This window comes from Pithys albifrons, chromosome 4, assembly GCF_047495875.1.
Source record: "Pithys albifrons albifrons isolate INPA30051 chromosome 4, PitAlb_v1, whole genome shotgun sequence".
Lineage (NCBI taxonomy): Eukaryota > Metazoa > Chordata > Aves > Passeriformes > Thamnophilidae > Pithys > Pithys albifrons.
This window is the reverse complement of record NC_092461.1, coordinates 83,510,305-83,536,271: the sequence shown is the minus strand read 5'-3', so window position 1 is coordinate 83,536,271 and position 25,967 is coordinate 83,510,305. Positions and strand designations below refer to the sequence as shown.

Genomic DNA, 25,967 nt, shown 5'->3' with positions numbered 1-25,967 from the left:
GATCAGTTTCTCTGCAAAATGCAGACATGAAAAATAAATTATGGGTGTGGATGTGTCACCTTCCCAGCCCTCTCCCCACTGCATACACTTCCACCCCCAGCTTTTTTGCTGGTTTTCATGCAGATTTGAGCCAGACATTCAGCATCCTCATTAAGTGGTGTCTGGCAACCTGCCTAACTTTCAGTGGGTTCTGGGAATGCCAGTATATTAACCAGAGGACTTTTTGCATACCCTAGAGAGATTTTATTCTAGAAAAGTCAACCATTTGGCCCAAAGAAAACTTACTTCAAATCTAGGAAAGCTCTCCATTGGCAATAAGAAAAAATGCATTTAGATTCTTCTTCATTTCTGTCTCCTACCTGAAAGAAAAGTTTGATGTAGAGCAAGATCATTCAAACACAGTGTAAAAGGTCAGAGTGTTGTCTGCAGTAGGATTTGAAAGAAAAACAGCAGATATGAACAACACAGACACAGCACAATGAAAATTATTCATTTTCAGTCCCCTGTCTCTTGTGACCAAAATAATCTTAATTAGGAAGATTAAATTTACCCATTATTATGCTGAGTGATAATGAATGATGGTATGAGTGCTTGAAAATTTCCATTGCTTAACTAAACAATAAGAAAAAGCATTTAGTAAAATGCATCTACATTTAGCATATTCCAAATACACTAAATCAAGGCATACACTACTGAAATGCATATATTAAATAAATATAGATGATGAATACAGAGACATTTTGCCAGCATGAAATACAGAACACACTGTAATGTTGTGCTCACTCTTATTCACCTGCAAGCATTCTTTCTACTGCCATCCCTTACAGTAACTATCATTCAACTGACAGTCTCAGAAGTAAGCAAACAAAACTGTTCTCTAAAAGAAAAAAAATCCAATTTATTTTTTCAAATATGAGGTTCAGAAGAACACAATCAAAAAAAAAGGTTCATAGCTTTTTTTCACTGGAATATTCTGTCCATGCAGCACATAGAGAAAGCTGAAGTATGCTGGACAAACATGTGATTTCGAGACTGGTTCTACAGGCTTGTACACCCAGAGAATCCAATCCATTTCAAGAATTATTCAGGTAATTTGCTATCATATAGGTATCAGTATCCATTATTACTATAAATTGCTTCAAACTGACATTAACTTCAAACTCATCATCTTTCTTTGCGCAAAAAATTGCTGACTTCCTGACATCAGCTCCAAAATGTCATGATCCCTTTATAGTGACCAATTACCACCAGAGATTCAGCAAGAATCAATTAAAATCAATTCCATTTAAATGTTTTAGTGTACTAAGATTATGTTTGGTGTGAAAGAAATTTTTATCTATCTAGGCTGCCTTTGCTTAGATATCAACCTTCTGGGCAAGACGGCTATTCTTAAAAATAGCTGTCAACTGAGAAAAGAAAATGTATATGTATGAATCATTTCACTACAGGGTTGGATTCCCAGCAACTGATGCACCACTGTTCTGGCATCAGTGCCTTTAACGAGCAGCTGATACTAGCTTGGTGCCATTGAAGAATTTCACGGTTACCACAGAACCAATCTGCAGAAAAATTCATCTCTAAACTCCTAGAAGCATTTGCATTCTGTAACTGGCAATTCACTTGCAGAGATCTGTTGCAAACCATTAGAAACCAGACAGAAAAAAAAAACTTTTCCAAGACCCCTCACAAGTTGAGTGCAACAGCCATGACTTCTGATGCAAGAGTTGGTGGGCAGGCATGCACTTTTTAACACTTAATTTCTCTTGGAGATCATATTAAGTTCAATTACTTTTAAGGTACTTCTCTATTATTTCAATAATCATTTACTTCTTTCTGGCAAATCATATTCTGAAAGTATTCCAAATTATTTTAGATGGTGTCACTGACATGCAACTCATTCTTATTAGAAGGGCAGCAGCCACCAGACAGAGTACTGCAGGGCAGAGGTGAAAAAGAGAACTAAACTTTGGTTAAGAAAATCAGGAAACTTCTCCTCTTTCCCCCCTCCCACAAAAGCGCAGCTTCAATGCACAGAAAACTAACAAGTCATCTTTTCAAGTCTCACCTTAATGACCTTAAAGGGACAATTTCATTCTAAATTAAGCTACTCCTTGATAGTTTTAATCTTACAAAATCTAATATATCTGTGTCTCAATCTTGAGTCTCAAATTCCTTCTACTTCCACAAGTTTTCTTGTAAGAAGTCTAAGATGCTGAAGACTGAATTCAAACTTTATCAGTCAAATGGTGCCTAGTGTCTGCAATGTTTCAGTTAACAGAAACCAATGGTCTGAAATTAGTTCACTCATTCTGCATTATACACATCACCATTTTGGCCCACACTGGCGCCTGACTTTGCTGGAGAATGTTGATATACTTTATGTGTGTGCAACAACAATCTTCACATTCCCATGTCAAAACTAAATATGCTGCTATAAACACAGATTATATAAAAATAAGTGTTTATACTTCTATACATAACTGCATATAGTTGACACATTCCAACTTGAGTGCTCCTTATGCAGGTCACTTTATGTATCACAGTAACAATACCTGGTGCTAAAACACCAGTACAGATAGAGATGTTCAGCATATCATCACTTTCTCAGCCAATGTGGACAAGGGGATGTTGATTAGGCTGCTTCCCAACAGCACACTGGTTTTCCAGCAAAACTTCCCCTTTCAATTACAGTCACAAAGCCATAATATTTATATGCTCATTAGTGGAACCAAACACATGTGCACCACACACAGTAATTTAATTCTGCTCAGTGGTGCATCAGACATTATCTAAACAACTCTGGATCTTTGTAAAGAATAGTTTTTCCCAAACAGTATCTTAGAAATGAAACTGAAGCGCAGAATAGAAGTTTTGTCTAACCAAGGAAACCAGGGGTCAAAGGACCAGCAAGGAATATTGCCCATACTTATGCAGCATCTATGTTCTTACTTCATCTACCAGTAACTGCCCCTTGGGCTTTCTTACTAACAAAAACTCTCTTCCTATTTGGCTAGTCTCAGCTGTACAATGCTGCAGACATTTCACTCTTCATGGTAAGTGGTGCACCTTTCCAGTCCACCAACATTTTAATGCAGGATATTTTTTTTTTATGGAAGCACAGATAGACATCTTAGAAGAGCTTTTCATTCTGACTAGAAGATGCCCATGTTTGAGATCAGCAAAATTTCGTAACACCAAATACTATTTCTAACACCATATAAAACAATTCACCAGATTTCTGCTCTCTTACAAAATCACCATTTCCTATTCCAAAAAGGTTCTGAATCCCACTAAAGTCTGTATCATTCTAGGTGTTAATATCTCCTAAGAACACAGAACTAACTTTTGCATTTTGCCTGTTTCCTGTTCATTCTTTAGCGAACTTAAACCAATACACAACGGTGTTTGCCTTTTCAGCAAGCATCAAACCACAGCCTATGCATCACTACCTACCCACCTACATGATGGAAAACCTGGCACACCATTCAGAAATTCAGGATGCACACATTCCATACAAACAATTTAGGCAGGCGTCTGATTGACAAAAGCAGGCAAAGGTAATAAACTTTTTTTCAGGGAAAAAGAGGCACCTCATTAAATATAGGTCACTGGTGCGTGAGCCTTCAGCCGCACTGCTGCTCTGCCTTCCCGGGAAAGTTGCCCGCCCGGCGCTGGGCGCGCTCCGCGGCCGGGCATCCCCGCGAGGGTCCCCCCGCACCCGGGCAGGACCCCCGTTCCCGGGCTGTTCCCCAGCGGCGACACCAGCTCTGAGGCGAGCCGAGCCGAGTGGCTAGACGGAGCTGCAGGATTCACTTCGGAGCAGCCGGAGAGGACGTGCGGCGCACTCCGCGCTCCCCCGCGCCCTGCCCGCCGCCGCGGCCCCGCTCGTCTCCGCCTTTCCTGCGGGGGTCTCCCCTCCGGGCTGCCGCTCCGGCTGCTGCCCGCGCCAGGCGCAGCAGGTCGGCTGCGGGGACAGAGGGGCTCCTCCGCTAACAGGCTACCTGTCACCGCTGCCCCTCGCCCCGGCCAGCGCCCCACCTGCCCCCCAGGTGCCGCTGGGGACGCGCTCAGCCCGGGCCGGCAGCGGCTCCGGGGGCTGCCCCCGCCGTGGCACGGAGGGTGGGCGAGCACCGCTGGAGCACCCCGGCAGCCGCCGCCTCGTCCCTCGCACGCTCCTAGACCCTCAACTCGGGCCTCCCCGCACTTTCTCCGGCACTTTCCGGCGCGGCGCCCCCCGCCCGCCCCCGTCCCTGCCGCAGCAGGCGGCACTCACCTCCCGCCGGCCCCCGCCGCTCGCCCCCGCGCCGCGCTGGCCTCCTCCCGAGCGCCTCGCCGCCTCCCCCTGCCTGTCTCCAGCAGCCTCTCTCCCTGCGCTGAGACTGTGCCTGCCTCCAACTCATCCCCAGCCTCTCCTCCTCCCCCCGCCCTGCCCGCCCCGCTGACTGCCGCCTGTCTGCAGCGAGTCTGGCTCCGGCGGGCGGGCGGGCGGGCGAGAGCGGGGGCCGCCGCCGGGGGGGGCGGCAGCGGCGGGGGAGGGGAGGCGGCGCTCCCGCCCGGCCCCGCAGCCCACACTGACACCTGCCGGGTGGATGTGCTGCGGCTCCGGCCCCCGACGGCGACCGGGGCGCCTGAAATTCCAGCCAGGACTCTCCTTCGAGGAGAGAAACCCAATGAGATTCAACAAGGTTACTGCACCTGGGGAGTCATAGCCCCAGGTACCGGGACAGGCTGGGGGCTGACCCACTATAGAGCAGCGCTGCTGGGAAGCATCTCGGAGGCTTGGTGGATGCCAGGCTGACCATGAGCCGGCAGTGTGCCCTTGCGGCCAGGAGGGACAATGGGATCCTGTGATGTATCGGGAAGTGTGTGGGCAGCAGGTCGAGGGAGGTGATCCTGCCCTTCTATTCAGCCCTAGTGAGGCCACGTCTGGAGTGGTGTGTCCAGTTCTGGGCAAGAAAGACCAGGAGCTACTGGAGAGGGTCCAGTTGAGGCCACAAAGATGAGGAGGCGGCTGAAGCATCTCTCTCTCTCGAGGAGGGACTGAGGGAGCTGGGCCTGTACTAGTGTAAGAATAGAAGACAGAGGGGATCTCATAGACAGGTGCCAGGAGGATGGTGCCAGTCTCTTTTTTGTGGTGCCTAGCAACAGAATGAGGAACAATGGTCATAAACGAAAACACAAGAAGTGTCACCTCAATACAAGGAAAAACTTTACATGGAGGGCAGCAGAGCACTGGAAGAGACTGCACAAGGAAGGGAGGTAATGGAATTTCCCTCACTGGAGTCAATAAAAACCCACCTGGTCACGTTCCTGTGTAACCTGCTGCAGGTGCCCCTGCCTTGTCAAGGGGGTTGGACCAAATGATCTCCAGCTGTCCCTTTCAACCCTAACAATTCTGTGATTCTGATGCTGAGAGCTGCTGCTGCAGGAACAGCACCACTCCTGCCACGCTGGCTCCCAGCCAGGCACTGGGCAAGCAGAGAGGGCACAGGCCAAGGGGAACTCCCAGCAAGGTGCCCCCAGTCCCCACAGGGCAGCCCCACCACGCACACACCAGCCTGCAGGCAGCCACAGCCTCAGCACCTCTAAGGTAAAGGTCAGGTCCACCGGGTGGGGAAACAAAAAAAGTACACTTTGTGCCATGCAGAAAGAGAAATTTTTTGACATTTCAAAAAATGTTGCAAGACAGGAAAACCCAGTTCATGTCACAGCCCAGCAGGCATGAACCCAAAGCAGTTTCTGCCCTGCCTGTGTTCACTTGCAGGCACTGTCCATTTCAGGCTCAGTAATGAAGTCCTGCATAGAGCCATCAAGCATTCCTTATCCCTTGGCCTGCCCCTCTTCCTGTTAATATCTTTTGGGATGCAGGGCTGTGGTACAGATCATCTGGTAAAACAGCCATCTTAATCTCAGCTCTGCCAAGACACTTGGAAACAAGTATAACAGCCAAAGTTGCTTTTCCATGTTTAAATGTAGGAATATTTACGCAAAGAATTCTCACAGGAAAAAAAATCCATACTTCTGAGAGCACTGGAACAGACTAACAGCCCAGAGAGGTTGTGGAATCTCCCTCACTGAAGATGCTCAAGAACCATCTGGACCCAAACCTCTGCAATGTGCTCTGGGATGACCCTGCTTGAGCAGGGAGGTTGGATCAGATGACCCACTGTAGTCCCTTCCAACCTGACCCATTCGGTGATTTCTGTTAATTTAGAGCATCAGCCTTACTCCGCATTCCCATCCACAATGCACTCGGAAGACTTTTCCTTTCCTAGTTACACCTGTGACCATAAGAATGCAGAGGAGAAATAGCAGGGGCTAGGTAACATGACGAACTGTAAAGGTTGCTAACTTTAAGCATGTGCATGTTTGACTCAAAGGAGCTTGTTTCCCTTCTCTCCCTAGTTGCAAGCTGGAAGGAAGATCTAAGTCTGCTTGAAGGAGCCAGGAATCTGCAAGTCCAGAATACAGAGCACCAAGCTATGAAGATCATGGAGGTGACGGCCTGTGGTTTGTGCTGCCAGTCACCATGTGTGACTGAAAACAGGGAACTACCAGAATAGTTCCAGAACGTAGAAACAGTCAGATCAGCAGTGAAAGACAATTTTAGCAAACATATATTGCATTAAGCCACAAGGAGCCAAAGGAACATCAAACACTAGAGAAAAGAGGAGCTTCCAGTAACATGAATAATATATTGGAGTTATTTGTCCTCAAAGTTGCAAAAATCATCAAAAGATCAAAGGGTTAAACCATAACTTGGTATTTATAACTTATTTATTTATAATCTCACAAACTGGGACAACATTGATTTCAAACAGCCATCAAGTGCTCTGTTTCCAAGAGTGCCCTGTTAATCTGTATATGCTTCACAAATGAGTCTGCCATGCTTCAGCTGTGTTCCCTTCAATGACTTCTCAAGGAAGACCAGAAGTCACTCGCTCCTGCCAAGAGAGTCTTGTCACGTGCAGAGGAATATCCTAAAACCTTGCAATGCATAAAAAAAACCCCACCTACCAAGTAACAAATTATTTCTAAACAATTCCTCCCGAGTGAAAAAGTTTGCCTGGCAGCAATTTGGTTTATTTTGGGTACACAGGAGAAAGACAGCAAAACCCAGTGAAAATGCATAGACTCATGCACATGCTCAGAAAGCACCATGCATGGATCCATGTCTAGAAAGGGAAATGCTGAGAACACTCTACACTGCTGGTACTCTTGATCCTATCCGTGATGTCTTGGGAAGAGACAATCTGCATCCGACTGCACTGGCACCTGCCAAGGAACAATTCCTCGGATATACAAATTCCCTTACCTTTTAATCACCAAAATTACCATTAAAAGTTCTGTTCAGTGCCATGCTCCACTTTAACATGTCTGAGGAACATCAGTATTTCTGAAGCTTAGAGAGTCAGTTAAAGAAGAGTGTTAACACTTTTTCCATGACAAAGTCATACATCACAGGAGATCTTTGAGTTGTGTAGATGTTTCACTCTAAAAAGAATCCCATGAGAGTTTTGTTATATGAAGAAAAAAAAAACCAACACCACTTCAGTGAAAGCCATACTGACAGTATCATGATATTGGGATCTTATATCCATGAGGTTGCACAGGCATTCTGACAGTTCATTCCCTGGATAAAAAAAAGTGAAAGTTCTTATAACTGATTTAAGGTGTAGGCAGATCTGTGTATGATTCATATTCTTTTCTTCATCTTCCTCTCTAAACATAGCAATGATATAGTTAATATTTGGACTGTTGGGGATTTTGTTGGGTTTTTTACTACTTTATCGTTCAACTGATAGTAAAAGTGACTTCAGTGTTACTGGTAGACACCAAGGTGCTGTGTTCCTAAGGGTGGAGCTAAACAACAGGAGCACCACTCATCCCTGCCAGCTCCAGAATCCCAATGCAAGAACCAAGAACACTTGGTAGACAAGTCCTCTGCTGACTATAATAAATACTTGGCCCAATCATGCTATTAGATATGGTAGGAGATACACAGCTTGGTAAAGCACTGGGTCTGAGTGTCCATATCCATCTGTGATGGGGGCCTTGTCTGGGCTTGTTACATATGCTGTAACTGTTATCCCTTCCTCCTTCCTAGTCTGGCAGTCTGCAAGATGTGCCACACTACTAGGAAGGAAGTCAGTGGAGAAAGCAAGTGTTTGAACAATTACACTGAGAGGAACAAATCTGAATCCAGGGACATAATGGTTGTTGGCTGTAGTTACTGGTGACCCATCTTGTTTCCCACCAGGAAGCCACAGATCAGTGTATTTCAAGTATTGCTGATTCCTATTATCTGTTACATTGAGAGAACAAGGAGGAAGAAATTAAAAGTGCTCAAACCACAGGAAGAACATAGACAACATATGGGCACACGTAATAAGCCAGTCTTGCTAAACTACACATAAAAGCATGCTACAAATAAACCACCTAAAACAAGTCAGAAGAGTATTCAGTAGGGTTTTTTACCCAACAGGTCATCCAGATCCATCTCCCAGTTATCCACCACAAGCAGATAAACACTGTTCATAATTCTGACCTGGTGCTGCTTCACAAAAAAAGACTGCAACCTTGCTGGCACCCTGCAGTACACAGGGACAGAAACATCTTCAATATGCCAGCTCCCAAAAGACCCTCCTCAATTAAGTCCTGGGGAGGGCCCTTGGTTTTCGTGGCTTGGTGGTGGTTTTTTATTGTTGGGCTTTTATCACAGCAGAATCTAGTGAGGGAAGCATTACAACAGAGAAAAATACAACAATTCTCTCTCACTAAAGCTAGGAAGTTGGATTTTTTTCTCTTGGATGAGTCCCAATAACATCATTCCTTTCAAGGGCTTCCACGTCCCTTCCTGATTAGACTAACCAGAGTACACCAGGGAAGAAAATTTCTATATTAGGCAATTTATGGAACTAGTGGTATAGTGGTAAGCAATCAAATCTCCTCAAAATTTTTAAAAGGAGTAACATTAAAAAAACCATGCTACAAACTTGCCATTATGGTTTTGGCTGTTTTGAAGGCAAAAGGTCTGTCAAATATTTTAGGAAAAGATTCTGAAATTTTCCAAAGTGGTTCAAAATCTTAATGCAGATTCTATTGTTTCAGTCATAGAGAGATGAAGGCCTCAGTCTGCACTGGGTTTCAGAGAGGTACAAGGTCTTGACATGCCCCTCAGTGCCCCAGCAGATGTTTGCAGATGGACTTACATGTAGGGCCCCTTGACCAGATACAGGGTTCCAGGATCCACATCACAGTGGTGTGAAATTGTATCACGTCAGTGACTGCACCACCCACTTCGTATGCCTTGTTAAGTAGGTATTAAAGCAATGACAGGAGGGAAAAGTAAGTAAGGATGTAAGGAGGGCAGCACAAGAAAGATTACTTACAATATTTTGCTGTTGTAGAAAATTATCTGTCTGTTCTAATCATTCACTGAAATTAGACTCTGCCTAGTTTGTTGCTTACAGTTGCACACATATACACACGCTCGTTCTGCAATGTGTTGTTCATCTGCCAATTCCACCCACACACCTGCAGACCCCATCACCAGATGTCAATCTCAGTTTTAGATAATCCCACATATCTTAAGAGATGTTTTAGGTTTTTTGTCATGATGGACATAACTAAAAAAGGTTTTCATGCTAAATAAAATGCAATGTCAGACTGTAAACTTAGTGAGGGCTATGAATATCTGGATTGCATCCTCAGGTTTCAACACCAATTTAATGTCACAGAGAATGTACTTCTATATTCTTGACAATAAAAAGCCTTGCAATGAACATCATTAGACAATACTACAGAGGCAGCAATCAGCCAAGTCCACCCTGGAACTATAGTAAGTACTTACTGTACTGCACATAGTAAGTAATCTAAGAGCTTGGAAGGGGCACAGTAGAAATCGCAGTTGGACACATTCTGTATCTCTTGATGAAATTTTAAAGACTGCTCCATCAGTCACAATGACATTTCTTGACATTCATTCACCAATGCACAGGTGAATTTGGAGTTCGTAGAAAACAGGGGATAACTGATGCACAGCTAACAGCATTAGCAACCCCAGGACTCTCCAAACTATAATGGCAGCAACACCACACCTCTTTTCTTTAAAAGAAGGCCTAAAGTAAAAAAAAGTTCACTACAAGTGAGCACAGATCAGGTTGCCAGGTCTACTCTTAGCTTCTGATAAATCCACCAAAAAGCTACGATGGGAAACCCTTCTGCGAGGAACCAAGTAAAATAGACTGAAATCACATCATATCTCATAAGCTAATAAATACCATGTACATTACCATAATAAAGAGAGAAATTACACTCTGTGGTAAAAGGGGCTGGATGACCCAAGACATCTTATTGTATGGAGTCATTAATATGTGTAGCAATTAGACAATATCTGATCATCAAATAAGAAGCAATTTCTTATTTTAACCTTGCTGTTCTACAGAATGTACTCTGTTGTCAATTTACAAATAATTTACAAACAGGCGTATTATCAGCTTCGCAAAATAAAGTCTTTGTTATGTGACAGATACAAGACTTTTGTATGTAATACAATTTCCCAAATATATTTTGAATCATTTTTGCAAGTCTAAGACTGGTTTGTGTTGGAGGACAACCCTTGGCATTTGTATGCTATAGACACAGCTTGTTATTCTACAATTTTTGATTTAATGTACTACCAAAACCTCCTCTTTCTCCAAAAACATATCCAGAATTACTTTCTCAGCTACCAGTCATACTGTACTGGTTTATATTAGTTGGGAGGGGAGTAATTACTTGGCACTTTTAAATTAAAGAATTGACAAATATTGTTGGACAAGATTTTCTTTTCAGGTCCACATCAGACATCCCACTGACATCAGCAGAGCCACAACTAGACTTGTTGTACACAGATGTACACACACAAAAAAAAACTATAGAAAAAGTATTCAATAAAGAATGCGGTGCCCATCTAGTACACCAAATGAAGCCATGACCCCAAAACTTGATAAACTTTGGATAGTCTTATATGAAAAGGGGAAATAATAAGAGAATAATTCCCATGTCTCAAAATCACCAGCCCTTTTTCTTGTGGGCGACTTTAATCTGCCAGATATCTGCTGGGAGCTCAACACAGCAGGGAAGAGGCAGTCTAGGAGATTTCTGGAGTGTATAGAGGATCATTTCCTGCTTCAGCTGGTAAATGAACCTACCAGGGGTGGGGCCCCGCTAGACATGCTGTTTACAAAGAGAGGGGCTGGTGGGAGATTTAGTGGTCAGAGGCTCTCTGGGGAACAGTGACCATGAAATTATGGAGTTTTCAATACTCAGGGATGTAACGAGAGACCTCTACCTTGGACTTCTGGAGGGCCCAGTTTTGTTCAACATCTTTATTGATGATTTAGATGAGGGGATTGAGTCCATCATCAGCAAATTTGCTGATGACACCAAGTTGGGAGGGAGTGTCAACCTGCCAGAATGCAGGAGGGCTCTGCAGAGGGACCTGGAGAGGCTGGAGAGATGGGTTGATTCCAATGGGATGAAGTTCAACAAGGCCAAGTGCCAGGTCCTGCATTTTGGCCACAACAACCCCATGCAGCGCTACAGGCTGGGCACAGAGTAGCTGGAGAGCAGCCAGGCAGAAAAGGGACCTGGGGGGTTGGATTGACAGGAGGCTGAACATGAGCCAGCAATGTGCCCAGGTGGCCAAGAAGGCCAATGGCATCCTGGCCTGTATCAAGAATAGTGTGGCCAGCAGGACCAGGGAAGTGATCCTTCCCCTGTACTCAGCGCTGGTGAGGCCACACCCTGAGTATTGTGTCCAGTTCTCGGCCCTCCAGTTCAGAAAAGACATTGAGGGGCTGGAGCAGGTCCAGAGAAGAGCAATGAGGCTGGTGAAAGGACTTGAGCACAAGTCCTGTGAGGAAAGGCTGAGGGAGCTGGGGTTGTTTAGCCTGGAGAAGAGGAGGCTCAGGGAAATCTTATCACTCTACACATACCTGAAAAGAGGTTGTAGCCAGGTGTGGGTTGGTCTCTTCTCTCAGGCAGTCAGCAATAGAACAAGAGGGCATGGGCTTAAGCTCTGCCAGGGGTGGTTTAGGTTGGATATTAGAAATTCTTTACAGAGAGAGTAATCAGGCATTGTAATGGCCTGCCCAGAGAGGTGGTGGATTCTCCATCCCTGGAGGTTTTTAAGATGAGACTGGATGTGGCACTGAGTGCCATGATCTAGTAATCACAGTGGGGTTGGATCAAGGGTTGGACTTGATGATATCTCAGAGGTCTCTTCCAACCCAGTTCATTCTATGATTCTACCATTCTATTCAGCTGCCCATATTCCTAGCTTTCAAATCCTTTCCAATAACTTTACATATCTACATGTGCTTAAAAGCCACACTATTCTTCTTAAATGCTTCTCAGAATATGTCTGTCTTTCTATTTAAGCACTTAAAAAAATTCCCTCAATTTTTGCGATAAGGGCCATCTTCACTGTATCCCTGGTACAGCACAGAGGCACATGGTTAATGCTGAAACTTTAAAATACAGCTGCCTTCATTTTAAGAACCCTACATTGCAACAAATTTCTTTTAGGTATGCCCTTCAGCTCTCCCCAAGGATAAACCTGCAGAGCTCTGAGAAGTTCCCAGTGTCCACTTTGTACAACTCCTCCTTTTCTCTTTTTCCCCCTCTGTTTTAGGACTTCTTTTAAATTAAAGCCTTTGCATTGATGTAATATTGAAAAATCTGAAGGCTTTACCATCACAAAAGACAATTAAAATGAAAGCAAATAGGTTGGACTAATACCACTACTCAAATTGCATATATTGTCATTCAGGATAGTAGCTGAGTGGTTTTCGTGCCTAAGAAGCAACTCTATATCACCTTCAGCACCCCAGGGTAACACCACTGAATCCAATATCCATACTGTCCAGAATGAGAACAAGTGAACCTGCTGCTGACCGTATGCCTGCTTTGCTTCATCTCCTGCTCTGAGCTAAAAGATTTTTTCATGTCTGGAAAAAGATTTTTACAATCCTTACAGAAATACTGCAAATAAGACTGTTATATTATTCCCTTCTAGCTTACTCCTCCCAAAGGGATCTTAGGAACTGTCTCTTTGCTCATCTTTGTTAAATGAATCCCAGTGACTTTTTTTTATATGCACTCCCCACTGCTTTTGCATGTCACCTGTAATATATTTTTAATATTGAAAATCTGCATAGCATGCAGTTGTTTAACGCCTTCCATTAAAGGCTCTCAAAGCATTTTGTTGTCACTAATCAGTTCAATCTCACCAACCCAGGCATACACAAGCATTATTCCTATTCTACAGATGAGAAAATAACTACAGAGAAGGCTGAGTGGCAGAATTCATGCCTGCATTCAAATTCCATCCACTAGATCACAAACAGCTTGCAAAAAGACAAACTGTTCTCTAATGCTCAGATCTGCACTATTGCATTAACAGGAATTCCTCCAATAAGTTGCTGTGTCTTCTCTCAGATACTTCCTTAGCTGCTCATTTATTAGCAGGCTACCTACAGATGTTAACATACCATACAAACACCAAGAACAGAGGTCAACAGAAAAAAAAAAGCCATTAAAAAGGCTCTTTCCAAATTCTTTTAGCATCAGTATAACAAGTTGCAGAAGTGCAAAGTACATAAAAATATCGATTTTTACATTTTTTTCCATTAACACACTGATGACTCCTTTGACTGGCATCTTCAGAACTCTTCACTGTCAGCTGAACCACTTTAAACAAGACACTACTAGAAAAACATACTAAAAGCTTGTGAAAAAAAAGTTTCTACATCTCAAAATTTAAATTTCAAAGCTCTATTTTATCTTTATAGGTACTATCCCAACAGGTCACACAGGTATCCCTCTAGTGAGTGTTAAAGTACTGAGATGTGCCCTGTCACATGAAAACATTACTCGGATTCAGAAGTTAAACATGAGATGTATAAAAACCCCCTATATTTCTTTATTTCTCAAATCTAAGGAGTGGGAAAGTACTATGTTCAAGGACAGTCTTCTGCAACTGATTAGAAATGCTAAAGATTATACACTATGTAATACAGACTTTCACAAGTGAAAATGTAAGTAGTTTTCCTAGGTTAGGAGACTTTTTACAGAATAGATAGTGACACCATATACCAAAGGTTTGGAGGTTTTTTAAATGTTAAATGAAAGGACAGACTGTAATCCTAACACTGAAAAACTCCTGTTGCTGAGTAATGTAACAATGGAAGTTCTTCTGATATAATATTAACATTTGCAGAAATATGAGTTAATTTACACTGTGACATTACCCTCTATTTTTGTTTACTTTCTATTATTACATGTTACCATTTCTAGAGTAGTTTTCCCTCCATTACATAGAATGGAGGCTTCTCAAAGTATGAATCTGCAATACATATGGAAAGAAGTTCCTGGGGGTAAGAACTCTGTCCCACTTGTGAAGATTAACATCTTTCTGTTGTTTAGTATTGTATTCACTATACCACACTCCAACAGTAGGAGTTCATGATCAAATTGTCACAAGTTGAACAGGGTGTCAAATTTACTATAAATCACTTAATCTTCAGTTATTTTCTATAAAATGCACACTCTGCCCCAGCAACGCATGCAAAAGATGTTGGTTCTTAACCAAGAAAATAAATGGCTTGGAATTAGCTCATATTGACCTGACAGTAATAATTTGCATGCAGGCAGTTAATGCAAAACAGCTGAGTTGGAGTAATTTACTTAGAATAAGGACTTAGAGACCAAGAAGGTTATTCATGTATGTGTACTCTCAACATACATGCACTTACATTATGTCAGACAGTCTGGAAACATTTTGATAAAATACAGCTACACCTGTAGCTTATGCCAGTTTAAGTTACATTGTTTCCAGGAAACTTTCACTTCTTCAAGCTATGTCTTTCTGGCAAGGTGAAAATGCGTGAAATAACGTCTTCGTTCTTTAAACTTGACTTGGTAAACATTTTGGTTTTTTCCCCTCAAACTAAGACAAAACTTGACACCTTTCATCATTGTGCATATATGGGCAAATAAATACCTGCTTATGGTTTATTTCGAGCTGTGCCATTCACAGCCTTCTACCACAAAACTATGCCAAACTTTACAACTTGACAACTCTAAGACAATAAAGCCTCTTCCTGCTCTCAGGTTTTAGAACTATCTTCTTCATGTTTATTTTTGTTTATTCTTTGCTTTTACAGTCCTATTTATTTATTTCTCTGCTGTACTCCATTTGTTACTCTGAAAGCATGAGAGATGAGCAACATCAAAACTCGAATTACACCTCATGCTGCAAGGCCACACAGAGACTTCAGAGCTCCCCCAGGGAAACAGGCACAATGTTTTCTCCAAGCCCTCTCTCCCTCCAAATATCTGCCCTTCTGCTGGGGGCAAGACAGCAGAGCAAAGGAGATACTGTTTTGTTCAACCCAATTCCTGGCACCACAGCCCAACAGCAGCAGGGAAATTTTGGCAGGGAACACCAGCACTGGGACCGTTTGAACAGTTGCACGGGGAATGCGGCCAGAGGCCGACCAGCTGCTGCTGGAAGAGGCTCCAAGCAACCCTCTCACCTACTGGGCCTCTCTGGTTTCACATACCACTCACCGATACAGTGAAGGTTGTAGCAATATCAAGGAGACTTATCATTCCCAAGTCCTCCTATAAAATGGTACAGGCTTTACTTGGTAGTTAACTACAATGCTCCAGTCACAGGCAAGATGCTGAGTTCATTTCAAGAAGCCTCAGAATCACATCTTCTATCAGAAAAAAACAAACCCACTTTCAAGTCAGTATAGATGTGATTTGTCTGTTCTTAAAGAGAATTATACAAGCATAAGAATTTATTTGTCAGTGGGCAGTCTCAGCTTTGTACTAAACATATGACTTTATATGAAATCCAGATGTCATTTAGAACAGTGTCAAAAGTCAGACTAAAATTAGTATTCGCTGAATGACTTTTTGAAAGAAAAAATATGCTCTGCAGCTTGAAGAAAGAATTGTAAAAATATCTCAGACTCATTTGTTTTTGTTAGCAATGTCATTGGGGTTTCTCTGGTACAAACATATAAGCCTGAAGAATCAAGAATGAAAATACTTTCCACGTTTCTGTTTGGATATGGCTCATAACTTATCAGATTATGAGCCTCAGCAGTTCCCTCAGAGTACAGAACTGTCCACCACTACACTTTCATTTACGTGCACGATATCTACCTACATGAAAAGTCTTGACACACTGGAAAAGATCAAGAGAGGTTTTCTACATTTACTTAGCAAACAAATGAAATTACTTTCAACAGTCTTGGGTTTTCTTAGGCAATATCAGAACTGCCTGCACACTAGTCTACTAGTCAGTGCAGGCAGGGGAAAAAAGCCCAAAACATTTTCAATTATTTTCCAAGACAGCCTCCCCAGAACTCTACCTACCACTCTGTAGAGTGAGTTCACCTTCATACCATGCCGTGCCTACCCAAATTGTAGCAGTCACTCACTTTCACTGAATAAAATGGTGCTTTATTTGTAAAGACGTAAATAAAGCTTTCTTTGTTCATGAAAAGTCTCTATTCTTTTCAGCAAAAGGCATGATCTCATCATTCTAATATAATTGTCCCATTAATTGCATGAAAGAGACTTTGCATTGCCACAGCTAAGACAGATCGCTCTAGCAGGTGAATCCGAGAGTCTAGAGGGATATTTACAATTTACCTCCCCAACAGGAAGAAGAATGTGTGTCATTTAGCTATTCCCTAAGAACAAGAAAGAAAGCAAAACCAACACGGAACTAGGCTGACATCAAGATGCCATTCAAAGAGTATCTAGACCCAACAATGTCTTGGTTTCATAATAAGCCTTTTACAATCAGTTGGTCCTCAGCTGCATTGCAAAATTCCATCTCAGAAAGGGATTAAAGATATCTTTTAGACAGGAACATTTTGTTTTACCTTCAGAAATACCATTTACTTTACTTTAGTCTTGATATTTTCTGCTGCACGGTCATCCTCTAAGTTACACAAAGACATTCTTTACATAGCTTTTTGTTCCACTGCAGGCTTTTGATTAAAAAATATTTAGATTTGAAAATCACATCAAGAACAATTTCAGAAAGAAATGGTATTATCATAGTTTAATGGGGATTTTTTTAGAAGAAAACCTTGTTGTCATGCAATAAATAAATCTCCATTGTAATAGATATTACCATTCAATACAGTTTTCGAGCTACTGACTTTCTTTCAAGTCACTCTTTGTTCCAGAGTTCTAAACAAAGAAGTGAATAAGGGATGATCAGATATAATAGCTGTATGAAAGAAAAATCCTTTCCTTTGGCTGTATCCCAGTAAGCAGATAGTTTCAGCAACTTAACACTCACTCTTGAATCGACATGAGTACTTGAGTTATTTCTAAAACAAAAATCACAAGTCAGCTACAATAGAAACAGTGTCACCCTTCAGTGCTTTGAGAGTTTCAATTTATCAAGACTGACAATCTACAGAAGCTTGATACTGAAATAGCAGTACTGATCTGGATGCAAGGATGCTGCATTAAACAGTCAGCATGTTCTCTAAGTCCCACTAAGAAGCCTGAAGTACTTGTGAGAATACACTGTTCTTGGTGATTAAAGCCAAGAATGTGGAGTTACAAGACCTGTACCCTAAGCACCACAGAAGGAAGGCAAGACCAAGAAAAATACTATCTCCACTCCAGGTTCCTCTGCTTTTCCCAGCTCGATATAGTGGTGCACATCAACACTAAGTCAGAACAGGTCAACAGACTTTTCACCTTTCCTCCAGACCATACTTCTGTGTGCTAGGATTGCAGTCCTACCCTTGTACTCACATCACTTCCACTTTTATTTCATCTAAAATACTTGTTTTGTCTTTTTAGGTTCAGAGTTTGCATCTTACACACAAACTGTACAGGTATAGCTGTTTTATCTGCTTTTTCTGATGTGACTTCTTGGACTTTGAGACTGAGTACAATTTGCACAAAGAAAGATTCATTTGAGGGACCATATATCAGTCTGACCTGGTAGATCTTAGGATTATCATATTAACACAGAAAATGGACTTCATCCTATCCCTGGATAAGCAAGTAGGGCAAATCCTTGACAAAGGGAACCATAAATTGCCTCCCTTACATATCAATATTTATAATGTTTCATATCCTGAGATACATTAACTAGGCTAAGCACTGTGGAGTTCTTCCAATGCAGAGACAAAGTACAGCCTCCCACACTAATAAGTCCTCAACTCGTGCATCTAGCAGAACAAATGCTTTAGCAACTCCCACATTACCAAATTAACTTAAAAGCATCTTAGGACAACCTTCATGTTACCACTTCAGCATTTATAAATTGGATTACTGAGAAAGCAGGTTTTCAAGAACTGCAGTGCACTCTAGGCCATTAATAGACCCCCCACCCCCGAGTCTTTGCTGTTCCTCCTGCACCAGCCATTCCCCCTTTCTTGCAGTTATGGGATAAGAACATCTGGATTTCAGCCCAATTTTATCAAGTTCAGAAAAATGGCACCTGTAGGTAGGCTGGTCTTCTGTCAAGCTGATAAAGGCAACCTCATACTTGGCATCACTGTTCCAAGCTGGCCTGCTTTCCCCTTCAGGATGTCTTTCTGACTTGAACAGGCTCTAAATACTGACCCCCTGCTCTAAGTCACATGCCTGTGGAAGGGAGCAGATCAGCAGCATGGGTGGCTCTTGGCAGTGGAAGTGCCAGAAGCAGCTTCACAGGGTGAGGAGGGGTTGCCTATAAGGCCCCCACCCCTGCAGCAGATATGCTTGCTTCCATCCAAGTTTTGGAATAACTAATTTGTTTTAAGAAACTACTCTAGCTCAGAAGAGGTTACAACCTCCAGCCACCTGTCATCACCCTTCTGCTTGAGATTATCTGCTGTAGGGGCTCTTATTACAAATGTTCCACAATCTGTTGCCTTTAAAGTGAACCAAGTTAACTTCAAAAAAATAAAAAGAAGGTCTTTTTAACCTAACTCGTTTTGACAGACAAGTAAGAAAATGACAACACACACAGTAAACGGCTCTGAGACAATGATAATCACCATCTGAAAAGATGGTGACAAGCAGCTGAGGGGCAGTTACCTCTTCAGCAGTCATAGCAAGATCCGGGCAGTAACTTCTGCATTGACTTCATTAAACTACAGTTTTGTCTTCTAAATGGCGGGTTATTTTCTATACATTGCTAGAATCAACAAAAATTATTATTCCTCATCTGTGTAGCTAGAGCTAACAAATTCTACTTAATCCATGAGCAATGCTCCTTCCCCACAAATGCTAATGATTATTCTTTCTCTGAGTAATCCTGTACTTTTACAACAGTTCTGGGAAGCCTCCATTCTTCTCAAGAGAAGTCCTGTTTGGATGGTTTGGTGCTGGTGGGAATTTTTTTAAACTCAAACATGTTTTCTTGCTTAGAGCAGTATGGAAAATCCTAACAAAGCAGTTCCTATAGGCCACACAGAGATGCCTGCAGATCTGGTAGTAACTCCTCTAAGAACTCCAGATCACAAGGGAGAGGGACACACGAAAACCATAGACACTATGCAAGAAATAAGCAGCATATGCCAGAGGTTTTGAAATAACTTCCTAACATACACCAGCTGCCCAACACATATCGGTTGACCCCAGGAAAAGCAATGCAGGTATGAAGGGAAAGCAAATAAGTTTTGGCAAATCACAAAATTCACCTGCATAAAATGGTTTATGCAACTAAATGGTGAGATTAAGCTCCACCTGTTGCTCTAGGTATGCAAGTGCTTTGAAAATTTCATTCCATCATTTAATTTGATTTCTAAAACACTAAACCTCTTCAATTAGTATTCAAGAACACAACAGGTCTGTAATTCAGCATTATTTTCAGACAACTTCTAGGCTCACAATCATGTTTTCACAATTAAAACCAGATAATCTTTATCTCATGATCTTAGGTTATGTTCACATCCTCTTCACACACTTCTTACTTTCTGTTTTGTCACAAGGACAATACAGCTCAGTCACTTTTTATTACCACTTCTATACATTCATTTCTTTTAGTTCTTCAATTCTTGTAATATTTATTCCATTTTCAGCTCTGGTCAAAAACAAAGTACATCAAAATTTTCCTTTCTTCTTTTTGACTCTCTAGAGAAAAAGCTAAGGGGCTGTTGGATGCGCAGGTTTAGAATTTAAACTAAGACCATTAGAAGTCAATGTTGTTAGTCCTTTTCCTCCATGGTTTTTCATATCAAAGATGCTACATTTACAACAGACATTTTTTAATTTTCCAGTACAATTGACTACAAAATACCAAAGACAGGTTTTTAACTATGTTGTAGAATTATACTGAGATAATGTCTATGTTGATATAATCTACATCTCTAAAGTTTTTACTTGCAATAAAACAGCTTGTACCACACTGTGGGAAATGCCCCTCTGATCCTAATGCACAATTCCTGTTTACTCCATAGAAGAAACCATAAAATATGCAAGGTAAGCCTTCAAAAGGAATAGTTTTGTGAGAGATCTTAAAAGTAACATCTGTTTAAATTGTTACAAAATGGACTTAAACAATTCACTTTTTGTCATATCTAGATTCAGTCAATGACCCTTTCCTAACATTTTCTTTCCTTAAAACTGGTCAATACCATTTAGAAAGGAAAGCATGTTTGTTCAAGAGAGGCTTAGAACACAACACAAGGTTCATGAATTTTATAGTCTACTCTACACTGTCTTTATTTGCACTGGAAGAGAGAGAAAACTGTGAGGAGCTGAAGCAATATAAAAGTGAGGAGGGCATTTTGAAGTGAGGAGGACATTTTAATACTTTGCCTTTGCACCCATTGTTTCCCATAGAGAAAAGTCAAGAAACCACTCCAATACCAAACACGGCAATGAAGATTTTAAAAAAAAAACGCAATCCAATACTAAAATCTCCTAAATCCTACAGTACAGAGTGTCAGACAATCAACAGGGTGACACATCCTGATTTACCTGAAAGATGGGTTAAATTACAAGCCTTCATAGATTTGGCATTCCTGTCCCTCTCTCTGAAGGTCCTGGTCTCCAAACATTGATAGGTAGCATCCACAGGAACAAACAAAATGAAGTTCTGAGCTGATTTCCACACAACTGCTGAAAACCTGTAAGATAAAGGTGAAGAGCATCTGAAGAACAGATTATTGAGAAACAAAAAAAAACCCTGCAATATGAGGACATGAGATATTTCTTTCTTAATACAGAAACTCACTCCACTCATCTAGCTATCATCCTTTACTATGAACAAACTTTCAAAGACTATTTCTCTCTAGTACTCATGAGTCATTTTCTAACATCGCGTCTTTGGCAGCTTGAAGCATTTTGAAAGCGGAAAGCAAACAAAATTGCTTTTAATGCACTCATAAGAGGGTACTTCACGTTTTTTAAAAGCCATTTTTTCTCTATCTTTTAGCTGCTAGGAGGCTTTAAATGGGACCCCTGTAGGTTTTTGTCTGTAAACCATAAGAGAGCATAAAAGCTTGGAAAACTTGCAGAGATTCTGAAGCAGCTTCACACAGCTTCATTGAAACCGTGTGTGGTTTTGAAGCTCACCAGGGCTCTACTCACCAGGAACTACTTAAAATTGCCAACTTGAAAAGTAGATTTAAAACTCATAAAGGATTATGATGAAAACCTAAGACATTTTGTAGGTTTCCAGCTTGAAAAAGAACCAAACCATTCTGTAAATAGGGAGAAATGGGTTTTCATTCTCTAAAGGTTTTGTGGTATTGTTTCCTTGAAAACACATACAGTAGCCTGGAAAAGGGATCAGAGTAACCTCTGTAAACATAGCCTGAATTAACCTGCATCAAAGTGATTTACCTGTATCAAAAGAATCAAACTGATCAACCCATTATACCAACACATGATGTCTCAACTATCCTAAAAGCAATGGCAGGACTGTTAGAATGGAAATGTGTCAAATCTTTCCCTTTCTTTCGAAGTGACTCTTCTCAACCCACTTCAGTATCAATCAGAACAGGCAGAAAGAAACGAAAGCTCAGAAAACCAGCATAAATACCATGAAAAATGTGAAACTACTTTAATTTATATGATGACTCGGTCAAGTAAGATTTTCTGACTAATACCATTATCTCACTATCTCCAATTTCTCATTTTATATTGCAAGGTTTATTAAAACTTGGTGCTGCAAAAGAAAATGGAAAAGTGCTGGTTTGAATGAAATTTTATCACAATAGAGTCTAATATGGAATTTCTTGTACATATACAGTCATCATTGAAGGCTGTAAGAGCTCCATGAGAAAAGATTGCCAGACTGGATTTTTACTTCAGTCAACATGGAAACTCCAGTAAGATACCAAGAAGTTAAGGTACAGAAATGAAACTGGTTTTCATGTTTTCTGACGACAAGCAGTACAGTGGATGGATGATGTTGGATACTATTTAAATTTGTTGTGGGACTGCTTTTTTGCCACTAATGGTTGCTTTTCACTTTTATACTCATTACCTACCAATTTTATACTCATTACTTACCACTTTTATACTCACTGATAACAAAGAATTCTCAATAGGTTTGTTGATTTCAAATTAATCATTCAATACATCAGCAGCTCCTCAATGCCAGGGAATCAATGTAGGTGTTCACTGGGATCATAAAAAACATGGGGTTGTTCACAGAAGCTTATTATTCCACAATCACAACCAGGCATGGAATTAATATCTAACTCAGGAAGGTCTATGTAAAGCCTCCTCTCTTAACATAAAATACTCCAAAAGCTCTTAATGGCTTTTTTGCTAGCGTTGTATTTGGCTAGGAATCTATTGGTCCATACCAAATGACCAAAATCTGTATTGAGCCTTTGTATGAGAGCAGGAGGGAGTAGAGATCAACAATTTTCTTAGTCCATACAATAGCTGAGGTTTTAAAGAGCTACCAGAGCTACAAAGGAAAATGTTCAACCCATAAAGTGGACACCAAAACATTTATCCCTGTCTGTTCAGAGGCCGACAGAGGACCTGATCTCAAATGTATGGACAAGAAGACAGATAAACTGACCAGGTGCTAAAAGACTTTGTTGCCAAAGAAAGCTCCAGTACACACCTTGTGTGTACACTTGTAGCAATCTTCAGTGCTTCAGAAGAAGGTAGAGGGGGAAGCAAAAAGGAAAAGGGAGGCAAGTGAAGGGGAAGGGGAAGTTTCTTCCTGGATCTTAAGGGTAAGCCGCAATTCTGAAGCATGGCATTAATACAGCAAAAGTGTAATGTAAACAGATACTCAAATAGTCTGGGTTTTTTTGTTTGGGTTTTTGGTGTTTTTTTTTAAAGAGAGAGAGAGAATGAGGAAGTGGAGAAGTACTATTCAAGTAATACTCAAAGAGAGTAAAGTCTGGAAGAGAACAGCCCGTGGCTGGCATCTCAGTATTTCTTTTCCACCACTTAGACCAATTTGAAGAAAATCCCTGCAAAGAAGCTTTCATGAGATGGCATTTTTGTGATTCAGTATAGCACCAATATTCCTTTTGAGTTTTATAACTGTTCCTAGAACATTCTTGGCAATGAATTTAAACTTTTTGAAAGAGGTCGCGTTTCACTGTAAATGGTTATCTGTATTCACAACGCAAAATAAGCATTTGAATATTTATTGTGAGCACATTGCATTTTAGGGAGAACACACAAAGATTCTTACCACAATTATCTTGTTCCAGCTTTAATGTATTAGCTGTCACCTCTTTAATGGATCTTGTGAGAAAGGAAAGTTTCTTTCTTTAACTCTCTTTTCCCCCTGAACGCAATTACCACCTCATTCAGAGCTCTTTGTGTCCACCTAATCTCTCTGATTATGTCTCTGACACCACCACAATACTACATGACTGACATACCTGACAGCTGTGACTAGTGACAGAATACTCACAATGAAAACCAGCTCTATGCGGGATGAGTATTACCTACCGCCAGCCTCACAGAATAAACATGGAAGAAGGTAAAAAAGGGTGGGGGCATTTCACGACTAGCCTAACCCCTACCGATTTCGCCTCCTTTTAGAGCCAAACTACATTGACAAGCAGAGCCTCTTTGTACATACCTACCTAATGAACCAATTGTTGGGTGAATACAAAAGAACTCCCATTAGTATTTTAATTTTTAATTTATAGAGTAGAAAATGCATGTTTGGAGACCTGACTTACAAGCAGAACTTGATGGATCATTTTGTCTTGTTCCAGCCCTTTTTTGCTTCTCCAGGTCATAACTCCCAGCTGGTGCTCAACTGTCAGATTTAGGCAGGTGGCTATAGATGACAGTCTGTGAGGAAAGCTCTACCTGAAAATGTCATTCCCAGACAACAAGCTGCCACTTAGACAAACTATTTCAGAATTCAGTATTTCGAGCCATAAAGACGTGAACTAGTATTACAAATAATTGGGTAATACAATAGTTAATTAATTCATTAACCAACAAAAATATTTACAAAGTGCCTTATACTTAAAAATTCCATGGGTTTAAGTGGTATTTATACATTTAAAGCTTCATCTTGTGAGCACTGACTTGACTTTCTCCCCTGCCCTTAAAAAAAAAAAGAATTTTGGGAATAAAGCCAATTTTTCTGAATTTGCTGACTATTCAGAACAAACAATTTAGTCGCATCTTTCTGAACTCTTGAGCAGGTTCAGAAATTAAACGTTCCTAGAATCAGAGATAAGGGGCAAAGATCAAAACAACATTTTCACAATGGAAATGTCTAGAGCCAAAACTTGCCATCCAATCATCCAGTTTCCAGAGATTATAATATTTACAGAAAATTAATCCAAGTGCTTTATATCCATCTGATTTTACATCTAAAAACTGCTCATGTAAGAGTGTCCTCAGACAATCATACAGCAAAAATAAAAATAAAACATGCAGGATTAAAGGATATGCTTAGGAAAGCTTTGTGGTCAAACTATGTTATTTTAAGAAGAATTTTCATTTTCCATCTTAACCTTGTTATGTATGCCGCAAGTAAGATGTTTTTGCTGTTACTGTAGACTCGGCACATTGCATTAGGTTTGAAAAGTCATGTCTGTCTTCCTGACAAGATGCATATTCTCCGTTTATGTTATACAATGAAAAGAGTAAGGCATGAAGTTCTGTTATCTAGCTTTTTGGGAAAAACAGTAGAACAAGACAGCTGTGACTAAAAGTCAGGATATTCAATTACAGTCCCAGGGACAACTGATCTTATGTCAACTGACCACTCTCTCACTGGCTTCCAAGGACTTTTGTTCCCATAATGCCTTTTCTCCTTTTCGAAGATGCTGCAGTATACAAAACTGACATGCTTTGCTTACAGAAAATACATTACCTACTAACCTCCTAGTGAACTTCATTAGCCCCGGAGCCACCCACCTCCTCCACAAATCACAGGAGCAAGAACATACCAGCATTTCATATATCAGGCATTCTTACAGTAGAAATGCCCTGAAGTATTTAGTACTCTAGTTCAAAAATACACCACTGCTCTCAGAAGCTTACTTTATACAGCAAAAAACACTCACAAAATCCTCTTTACCATTTTAACTGTTTATATGATCAAAATAATCTTCTAGAAAGTCAGGCCTTGATATGACCTTTACTAGGCTTTCTGAACACTAATTAGTTTCAGATGCCAGGGCAACAATGTCCAAAATACACTGAAGCACGTGTATGGAATGTATTATAACTCCTTTTGTACTCAATGATGTGAAAACTTTACAAAGCTGTTGAATAATTATGATTACTAATATCCAAATTAATTTGAACAGGTACAAAGACATCCTTAGTGGTAGACACTTATTTTTTCAAATAATTTATTTCCGAATTTTTTCTCTGACTGGTGTTAAAACCAACAAGAAAGATGAGTGTAAAGATGTCATTTCAGGTTTATTTGGGATTTTTTTAAGTTTCCTGCTTGAATGTTTGAGTCAATCTTGCCAGTCTGA

General features: G+C 41.0%; 1 protein-coding gene across 5 annotated transcripts in view; it reads right to left on the bottom strand.

Annotated features, from left to right (window-relative positions):
• The window catches only part of LDLRAD4 (low density lipoprotein receptor class A domain containing 4), a 288,364-nt gene extending 283,993 nt beyond the window's left edge, over positions 1 to 4,371 (bottom strand). For 3 of the 5 annotated variants that reach the window (XM_071554877.1, XM_071554882.1, XM_071554879.1), the window contains exon 1: positions 286 to 359. The gene's annotated coding sequence lies outside the window, so the exon portion shown is untranslated. Of the gene's footprint in view, positions 1 to 285; positions 360 to 4,273 lie in introns of those variants that run through there. The other 2 variants (XM_071554878.1, XM_071554880.1) reach the window with 2 other exon arrangements.
• Between the last annotated feature and the right edge of the window lie 21,596 nt (positions 4,372 to 25,967).